General features: G+C 37.8%; 1 protein-coding gene across 2 annotated transcripts in view; it reads left to right on the top strand.

The window, feature by feature from the left end:
- Positions 1-10,817, top strand: part of MAPKAP1 (MAPK associated protein 1) — a 97,491-nt gene that overhangs the window by 30,389 nt on the left and 56,285 nt on the right. The gene's annotated exons all lie outside the window — the stretch shown is intronic.

Raw genomic sequence — 10,817 nt, 5'->3', positions numbered from 1 at the left:
GTTTGACAGGATTTCTGCGGAAACATCCAAACTCCTTTTCTTAGCAGCAAATCTTGGTTGAAAAATAAGAAGTGAAAAGGAAGGAAAACAGCCTGTGTGTATGAAACATACAGGGGAATTTTAATGAATAGCCAGTTTGGTAATGCATTTAAATAAAAAACCAGTTTTTAGGCCATAGTCTTTTAAAGCAAGCTTAATTAGAATTAAAGAACTTTAAAGTAGTTTTTATAATGCACTTGTTAATCTTTTGGCTGAATCATATTGCATTTTATTCTGTCTAATTGATTTTTTAGCAATTTACTAATGTCATTATCTTTCCCTTAATTACAGATCAAACCAAATGAAAAACGTATTCACAAGTTAAGGTTTTAACAGCCAAAGAAATATGGATGTGTTTTATTAGCAAATGTTTTTAATGCCTGCTATTTGCAGGAGGAATGGATATATACATTTAACAGACATGTTTATTGCGATAAGTATCTGAGAGAGATAAGGTTTTGGGGGGTTTTGTTAGTTTCTCAGAGGCCAGCCTGTTAGAATATGCCTTTACTCTGACCTTTGTACTTGAAAAATGATTTTAAGACATTGACACTAATTACAGAGTAAGGACTCTCTTATGGGTCTGTTCAAGCACCATAATATCGCTAATCGAAGAATTCTGGGTTTGTAGTTAAACGTTAACTATAAATGGAGTGGTAATTGTTTCATTCTTGTTTCCATTATAAATTCAGATTTTATTAAATTATTATCTTTACATTCAAGATTTTATTCAATACTGTCCACTCAGAATCTGTAAAGGCAGTGCAATGGTTTGGGGTTTCCCGTGTAAGATTCCTTTGCCTATCTGAAACAAATAAGGAAAAAATTCTCACTAGCTTCTTAATACTAGGAAGCCTTGCATTTAAAATGAGGAAAATTAATTTACTAACAAAAATGCTTCTCAGCTCTCTGTAGAGATTGAATTTATTGTACCTTGGGCTGAACTGGGCCCAAGTCCTGGGGAAGAATGTGTTGAGAACACTTTATGTTAGCAAGCGCTGTGAAGCCGTCTCACTGCATCATGCGCTTCAGAATGGGGAGTGATTGGGGGTTTTTTGGTAGTGTCATCTGCAGAACTGGTTTTAATCCTGCATCAATGAAACCTGCTTGAACTCGCCCTTCAGAGCATTTTCATGTGCAGTATTTTAAGGCAAAAGCCTCTGAAGGCATTTTACACTTTAAAGATACCACCTAATGATACATGGCTATTGAAGTTGTGTACAGGCGATGTATGTTTTTGTGGTAATCCGGAATACTGATGTAGGTTCTCTATGCACAGAATGCATTTAGTTCTTCTTTTAAATTATCAGTTTAAATGGCTTCTGGCTTAAGATGACCTCAAGCAAGAGCCCAGCCTTACATCAGCTGTGGTCATGCCTGGTGTTGTACACCAACTGTCTTTGAAGGGGCACTTTCAAAGAGGCAAACTGTATTAGTGCTGAATGAAAGTGGCTGTGAGGAGGAAATAAAGATGTTTTCCATATCCAGATAAAAGTGTAAAGAAATTACATGGGAATAGGATATAATTATTTGAGAGATTTTAGCCCTACTGGAATTATTAGGTCAGTCTTCTGAAAAATATATTAACTCTGTGGAATGACAGGAATCCAGATTTTTTTCTCAGCTGAAAGTCAATGAGTCGTTTGTATTGTTTCAGAAAGTATTATGCACTCTTTAAACTGTATATTTTAAAGTAATTTTTCTGGGCACAATCATAGGAAAAACAATACTTAATTAGAAAATTGACATAGAATTTCAATGTACATTTATATGTAACATAAATACTGTTTTCCAAAAGAAGCTGTATAAAATACAGCCAGTTGATTCTTTTTGCAGCCATACTGCTATTGAAAACAAAGAGACAAGTAGTTGGCCACAGATCTGTTAGGTTGCTGTCAGTGCAGTTAATTAGAACCGTAAATCCAAGTTCTGAACTTGTGTTGCAGGTTTGAGGAATTTTTTATTCATTTACTTATTTTTTAGCAGTTGGGAAAGGGTAAAGGGCTGTGAGAGGAGCTCGGGAGTGGGCTCACAGCATTGCGTGCAGTTTGGCATTCGATCCCGGTATTGCGGGGTTGCTTGGCTACTTCAGCTCTGAAGAGCAATGATCAGGCTGAAGGGGATGGCTGAGACAGCCCTTCCTGAAGAGGTTAGTATTTCTCTCAGAATTGGGTTCTGTTCTTTTTGAAAGAAGAGCAAATAGTTTCATTGGAGAGAGCACAAAAACATTTATTCTTTTGTTAATCACTTTTTGCAGTAAAAAAACTTTGAGCATATTGCTGGAAGTGCAATCATTTAAATTCAGTTTGATGAAGTGAATATACCTCTCTGGCAAGTAATATAGCCAAGTTATATTCTTCGTATAATTCAGCCCTAGTGTTATTTATCATGGACTGTTTTCCAAAGGCTGCTCTTCTTATTCCCATGACTTTTTGCTCATAATGAGGTAGGAGGGAGTAACATGCAGTCAACATCGCGCATCGTTGTGAGCAGCTCTGCAGTGGGACTCGGTCTTTCTGAGTACAAGGGAACGCCAGTTTAAGGGGCAAGTTTGGTGCCTGATGCTGACAAAGGGATTACGTGGTAGAGGCAATAAAACCCTGTCTTCGTGAGCAGCCTGACTGCTACATCATTTTCTGTCTCTCTGATGGTATTTAAATTGAAGGGGGGGGAAAGCTGTTGTGATAGTGTCACTAAACACTGCAGAACATATTTCCATATAGAAACCTTCCTAGGTAGGAAATTCCAGTTAATAATAATTCGGGTAAAAACCTGTAGTAAAACTTGAACATATTAACTGTTAAGAGTTTAATTTGAGCTCTGGGGGAAGTGGTGTATCTAGATAGGCACAGTAAAAATGATGAGATTTCAGGCAGGTTTTACAGATGATTTTAAGAATAATTGAGTCATTTTAATGATAAGTCTTGCTCGGCTTCTTTGAATGGACCGCATGTAATTAGTTGTAGCTTCGACTTTGAAATGTTTTGACAGAAAATGCATCATTTAGCTGCCAAATTTTTTGTAGCCTCTGCCTTTAATATTTGTTCATTTTCGGCAGCATCCAACTTCGCTCTTCCAGGCCACGTTCCAGACATGGCTCTGTTTTCTTTGTTACCTCGGTTGTTTCCTTCAGGATGAGGGAGAATAATTGCACAGAACATCTTTTCCAAGCAGCTGGAGTCAAATTCCAGCTGACTGCAGCACCTGTGACGATGGTACCTCTGCCTGGGGCTGCGCGGTGCCGTGCCAGCCCGGGCTGGTGCTGAGGATGCACACCGGCATGCGCGGGCTCCTCGTCGCCACACTACTGCCCTTCTGTGAGCTTCAGATGGCAATAATGCCAGTGAATGCAAAGTGTCTGGTTTAGACTAATTAGAGGGATGATTTGTGAAACACTGGCTATTTCTTTAATTAATCACCAGCACAAAGCTATAAAACCCATATTTTAAAAATCCCTGTTAGTTTGCCATGTGGTTAATAGATTGTGGCACATTAAAAAGTGACACGGTGATGTATTAAAAATGTTCCACCTAAGGTTGGCTAATGTCCTCGAGGAACTTAAGCTGTCTGCTTTATGCAACAGAAGCATAGGATTAGAGGCTTGATCTGTTTAAGGATCGAATATTTCTGAAAACATTTATCTCTTGTATAGCATCTGTTCATTAAAATATATTGTGGCATGTTTCTTAACGTACAAATAATGTTTATGGTGTAGTTTTAATTATAAGGTTTTGTTGTATTTTCTTACTACAAAGAATAACTCTATTCGTTAGTATTAAATTGCAATGTTTATTAGTAAGTAAAATATAAATAATTCTTCTAAAGTAGGCCATTCCTTCTCTTCACTACATGGAAACTAAGGATAGTTGTGTGTAATGAATGCCTCTTTGTTGTAGCTATAGCAATTGTATTTTGATAAATCTGAATGTGTGTTTTCATTCTTCAGCAGAACTCTGGGAACTGAATAGATTAGGATTTAATATCCCTGGGTAGCTCAGTGCCACCACAGGCGAGGTGAAATCCAGGCCTCTGGAGAAGGGCACCTCCAGGTCCAGCAATGCTGTGGGGAATGTGATGTAGGACCTGTGAGATGTGTGACGGGATCAAAGACGGACTTGGTCCATTTGTCCTCAAACTGATGCCCTTGTGAATGTCAAGGAGGCCTGGGCTGCAAAGGGGATGGACTCAGGGCTTCTCCTTCTGTTCCAGATAAGATTTATCCAAAATCTTACAAGTGGGGCTGGAACTAGATGATCTTTAAGGTCTCTTCCAACCCAAACCATTGTATGATTCTATTAAAGTAATAACAAGGAATCATAACACTCTAAGTAAAAAGAGGTTTTAATTTTAAGTGAGTTGTATAAATGACTGCATGTTAATGTGATTGAAATATGCTGATACAAGAATTATATGTCTTATTCTTCGCTCAGGACTTACATAGTTGTATTAATTGTGGGAGCGAATGCCAAGAGAGAGCAGGCAGTAATTTGGGATCCTTGGTTCTGTGGTTATATATGTAAATCATAGTTTTGAGGTGCATATAAAAACTTGTTCAGGTGGAAGCATGGAAGGAAACTGTCCAGCTCTGGAGGTTATGTTTCTCAGCTGTGTGTTGTATAATTAACTGGTACATGAGGAGGGGGGCTAGAATAAAACATGAGTATGTTAATGCAGCCTGGAGCTGATGTTGTAGTGATCATTGCAATGCAGATAACGCATTTCTCATAACTGCTGCTGCCTACTGGAGCCTTTGAAACATCTGGACCTTTAATTGAAAAATAGTGTGGTGCTGTACAAAGCAGACATGCTAAGTGAAGTCAACAATTTAGAATAAAAAATAATAGTGTGTTATTTACCTTGTAGTTAAATATTCATACTTTGTTATGCTTTGTATAACAGGAAATTACTGGGTTAAATTTTTATGAATAGTGACAGTGTGAATAAGATAAATTAAGCATTTAACTATGTTAATGGAATTTTACATGGGGATCTGCTAATTCTGCAACACAGGCCAGGATGATACAAAGGAGAATCCACTTCTCAGAGGGGAACAACTTTGAAGCCTCATTGTAAAACCATGTGGACTGGCAGGCATGTGAATGTGGCTGTTGATGGGGTTGAGCCCATTGTCCCTGTGGCCTCATTGATGCTATTTTCCATAAATGACTTCAAGAGTGACAAAAGTAATCACAGGGCTGTAGTAATTAAAAATATCAACTCTGACTTAATCACCTGGTGAAATAAGTTTCATTCTGTTTTGCCATAGCAGGGTATAGTATGATGCACTGGAGAATAAAAAGGGCAGGACTACCATACATTTTTCCTACCAACACTTAAGATTTAGTGTTATGCCTCTGAATGTTAATATAACATGCAACTGAACAGGCTTTTTCTCCAGATCTGATACAGTGCTGTGCAAATAAACTGAACAGACTATGTTATAAATATTTAACCATCGTATTATGTTAGATGCTTTTCTACTCACCGCACCAAAACCTACCAGTTGCAGCTCCGCGTTTCACTGCTGGCAGTGTGGAGCTGGGATGCTGAGGCTGATAAACGTGTTCATCATCCTGCTTTGCTGCCAGTGCGTTCATTCTGAGCCATATGCCAGCAGTGTCATTATATTGTGCTACAGTATGAGGGCTTCTGCCACATGCTTATTGAGAGCTTTTGAGATACTTGATCATCTAAACTCGATCCAAAAAAATAGTTGGGTTTGGGGTTTTTTTTTACATGACCTTTCTTTTCCTTCTCAGCCCCTCAAAAGCTGTTCTACTTGTGCATGACTGTGACTCTCTTATTCCCACTTATTTTGGATGAAGAAATAATTGCTCTAATTTTTAAAGCCAAGAGTTTAGAAAATGATGCTTTTCGATGGTTGTCTTAAAGTAGTCCTTTGTACTATAAGCCATAAACCTCTGTGCTCTAACATGTTGGAAATTTTGTGTGTTAACACTCATCTATTTTCTGGATGTTGTTCAAATACATCCGTGAGTAAGTTTAGTTTAGGAGGTGATTGCTGGGTCGCACGGTGTATTAAATACCCTGTCACCTAAAGCAAAAACCCAGTTCCCTGAGTTTAAAAGTGAGAAGACATTTTACAGTTGTAGAGAGAAGGATAAGTATTTGTTTCCATTTTGTGTAATGTTTAGCGTTGTTTGCTGTGAGGTGAGTCAATGACTTGAATTAATTATAATTACTGAAGAGACGTATACTGATTGAGCAAATAAAGTAGTAAGCTCATTCGTGCCAAGGCCATCTAATTAAATGCTAACTTTGGATAAGCTGGATGTGCATGAAAGATTAATTTTAAGAGGTTTTTATGACTCCCACTAAATAATGATTCAGTAAAATCTTTGCATTATATCATTAGAACATCTAATCTTAAAGTGATATAACATTTAGTCACAGAACTCTATTGTACAAGAAAATGCAGTAAATTATTATTGTTTGAAATTAATCACTTTTCACTGAGAAATGTTTATGGGCTTTGTTTTAATTTTCTACCCTGGTGTGCAGTGAAGCAAATCGGGAGTGAGCAAGATACAGCGTAGGCATTTTTCTCAATGACTGTGTCATTATGCCCTCATTGTGCAGGTACTTCAGGAGTAACTTGTGCCCCACGATAGTCTATTCAAGGTGTACATCATCCGGTTTTGGAGGGACGTCCACACTTTCTCATGGACTTTGATTAAAAAGTTGGGTTTAAGTCTTAGGAAGACTTCTTGTATGGAAAGAATTGATAGAGTTTACATACATATTTTTGTTTTTTAATTTAACAAACTGTGTTTATATTTAAAGCCTATTAATTTTGCTACAGAACATTATTTAATGATACAGACAATTCTAAAATTATGTGTGTATATAGAAAAAAATCCATGGAAATTCATCATTTGTGTCGCCTGTCATGTCCCTCACTCATACTCTTTTGTCTGGAAGTACCAGCAACATATGTAAGTACTGCTGATGCTGCTTACATTCTTGTAATTAGCCTGACTACTATTGTAGATCACCAAATATTACATTGTTTTCTGTCTGTCCTTAGTTTAGAGGACATGAGAAGCAAAGCTCCATAGGAGCAATAGTCTCAGATACCAAGTTATTCTTTAGAAGAAATGTATTTATTAGTGGGAATAACTTTCCTAAGCGTAGCCACCGCTTATTACCAAAGTGCATAAATATACATTGATCTGCTTAAATTATCAAAACCAGAAGGTAGAAAATATGTGAATTCAGCAGATTGCACTTTTCAGCAGTGTCAAATAATGCCCTAATTCTATGCAGCTCTTGAGCAGCAGCAGCAAAGAATAGCAGTAATGTGCCAACCACCGAGAATTCTGACAACACTGATAGAGAAAGCAGAAATACAGAGAAATTAAGCGAGTTGTTTATGTGCACACCACATTAGCAATAATTTGGGAAACAGTATCCCTGGGTTTTTGCCTCTTCAAGCCTGCGTGCGCTGCACAGCGCCGTGTCTCCTCCAATGAATTGCAGATAATGAAACATCATCTTTGCTTTGAGTGAGATGAAAACGCTGTAGAAATACCAAACAGGAATTTCCATCAGAGGAAGCTGTAGGAGAGCACTGGGCAGCCTTAAGAGAATCCATTAATAAAAATACTCAGGTAATTTTCTATGATTTATCATATGTTTTCTGTGTATCCAGTTACTCCTCACTTCCTTAAAGGACTGGTGGAATATCCCATTTCTTAACAATAAAAGCTTAATGGAATCAGATTTGTGATTTCCTAGAAAATTAACGAGATATTTTGTCAATTTTATTCCAGACTCCATTTGTCAGAATATGCAGTGTCCAGTGACAAGCTAAAAGAATTTTTTGACAAATTAACTATGCCACAGGTGACAGATCAGGAAAATGTTAATTTAACAGCCCCTTTATGCTTCCCAGATTTATTGGAGGCTATTAAGGAAACTCCAAATGGTAAGGCCCCTGGCCCTGAATAGATTTTCCATTGAATTTTATACAGGATCTATTAATAAAGTTTGATGCTGCCTTTTTGAATATAGGTAATTGTACTTCATCTTCTGGGTCTCCTCAGCATTTGCAGTTGGAATACAATTTTTAGTTGAGAGAAAAAGGTAATTATGCTTCCAGTAGTGTCAGTAATCCGGTTCTGAATGATTCCTCCTAAAGAAGGGACTACAAGCACCATATAAAACCCACAAGTTATTACTAGTTAAATCCAGTGTGGTTAGGTCTTTGACTCTTGGCCACCGAGACTAATAATTGGATCCCTTTTATTCAGTCCCACCACCTACAAATCCATACCTAATAAGCTTTGCACAGATAACTAATTGAGCTCTGTGGGACTTACTACACAATTAATATTTTGCAGGACCAGGCTAAGGGTATGGATTCATTCCATCCTGGAGACAGGTACCTGATGGTTTGGATTCCTAATGCTGGGTCAGAACAAATATCATCAATTTGCAATAAACACAGCAGAGGCTTTCTCCAGGCCCCTTTGACTCTGTGATTGATCCGTCTAAGCCTTGACCCACATGTTTGTAGCCCATACTGGTGTTTCCTACCTAACATGACAATGAATGTTCTCGTTACTGATAGAAAGTCTAATTGGTTTCCAAATCTCAGTTTTCAGCCTCTCTAATACCTTATGGCAATCAGTTTCACAGCCCTTTTAATTAATAAAAATACTTCACTCAGGTTTTTAAACATCTTGACTATAATAGCGATGCTTTTGAGCCATTTCCCAGAATTGCTGCTGTTGGTATTGCTCCCCTTGCTCAAAGAGCAGTTGGAATCCTCATCTATGGATGAATTACCCCTGGTTTAAGCCACCCGTCATCTTGATGTTCATATATGTTTGGATACCAGTAATGGATGGAGTTTAAACAAGCAAGTTGGAAAAAGTAGACTGGAGGAGGTAGAGGAGGTTGGGAGATGGGGAAGAACAAAGAAAAGTTTATTTAAAACCCACCAAAAACAAAGCATCAACACTGTGTAGGGCATAGAAGAGAGAGGAGCGGTGTCACCATCTTATTTGTGGCAGCTGTAAGATCAGGGTCCCCAGAATGTGTTTATTTCATTAATACATGTGTTTATTGATCATGAGCTTATAAAACAGTCTGTACTTGTAGTAGTGGCTAATGGAGTAATCTGGTCTTTTTGGTTATTAGTTACAGGTCTTGGCTTGCTTGTCCTTTCTCTGCTTTGATGCTGTGTGTGTCAGTTGTAACCTTGGCATTAACTCTCACATCTGGTTGTCAATTTTTCTTGGATTTTCCCATTACCACGACTAAGCATTACTTACGATTCTGCCATCCTTGGATTTAAATATGTAACTAACTTGGCATGCCAAGGAGCCACATTAATTTCCTTGATAACTGCCATTTATTCATGCGAATGCAAATGTAGTTGAAACCACAGGTCTCCCTTCATGCTGATACCTCAGTCATGCCCATACTGTAAGTGATGCTCACAGCCTTGTGTGTCTTTGTACACTGCCTTGGTTAATGTTTGCACCTGGGCAAGGGCAGGGATACACTTTGAGACTGGTGATTCATTACCTGATACCAGCTTAATTATCCTTAAAATAAATCTTGGAAGTAGGAAAGGAAGAGGAGAGGAAAAGAAACAAACACAAACCACTGTATTGTTTTAGCCGTTGTAGTTCTGCTGTGTTAATGATTTCCTTAGTGAGGGGAGGTCAGGGTGGTATCTCGGAGGGTCCCAGGCACACTAGCTCACACTTTAGGTTTATCCAAATAAGGTGGAGTGTCCTGTATTCTGGTACAAATCTAGCATTTCCTATTAAATGAGTAAAACCAATCTCTTCTTGCCTTCTCTTCCCATATTCTTAAGGTATCTGCACTATAAAAATGCTTTCTGAGAAAAAACAACTTTGTTATATTTGGATGGATTTTAATAATACTTTTAGCTATGCCAGTATGAGTAACTTTAATCTTTAAATTCCTATTATTTCTCTAATTTATAATCACACTGAAGGATCAAATGGTTTTTAACAATATATTGAAATTAGCACATGGCATTTAACTCCCTGTTTTATACTCTCATTATAGATTTATAGTATTGAATCCTTTTATTCTGTTACTTAGAATTCTGGGTGATTAATTCAAGTAATACTTTCTTCTCTCAAGGCCCATATATGTATAGAGATAGATAGAGATATATAGTTACATCAGGGGTGCTTTGCTGAGGGGGTCAGGATGTACAGTCTTTTGTCTGTTTAAAAGATTACTGCTTTAAAAATGCACTCCTGTCTATGGTAGATTAAACATTTTCTTCTTGCAATGCAAACTCTACAGATCTTTATGTTGCTGAGTTTTATGGTTTATTTAATTGTTAATCTCCACAGTGCCAAATAGATTTTTTCAATACAGTAAATTCCAATAAAAGCCAATATTAGTTAAGCCCTCTTAGTTGTTTTCAGATAGTTCAGGATAGTTTAATGGCTCAGTTGTATGTGTGATTTTGTTATTCTCTTGGCAAACCAAGCTCCAGCCTAAGGTTTGTTTTTAAATGTTGTCTTAGCCTCCACATGTGATTGACATTCATTTCTGCCATAGGTCTCTGCTCAGGTTGTGTTCCCTGGTCTGATATCCCTGGATGAGCAGCCTGGAGTGTCTGTCAGGCTGTGGCCTGCACTGTGAGTGTAGATAGTTACTGGCCAGTATTAAACATTGATGGAAAACCCATTTTTGAAGGTTTTTGGATCCTGCAGGAACGTGGGTTCTTGCCGTCAAGTTCTGACTCTATGGAAATCTGTGAA

Source organism: Melopsittacus undulatus, chromosome 11 (assembly GCF_012275295.1).
Source record: "Melopsittacus undulatus isolate bMelUnd1 chromosome 11, bMelUnd1.mat.Z, whole genome shotgun sequence".
NCBI classification, from domain to species: Eukaryota; Metazoa; Chordata; class Aves; order Psittaciformes; family Psittaculidae; genus Melopsittacus; species Melopsittacus undulatus.
Note: the sequence above shows the minus strand (reverse complement) of the source record. Positions and strands in the feature narration are given on the sequence as shown.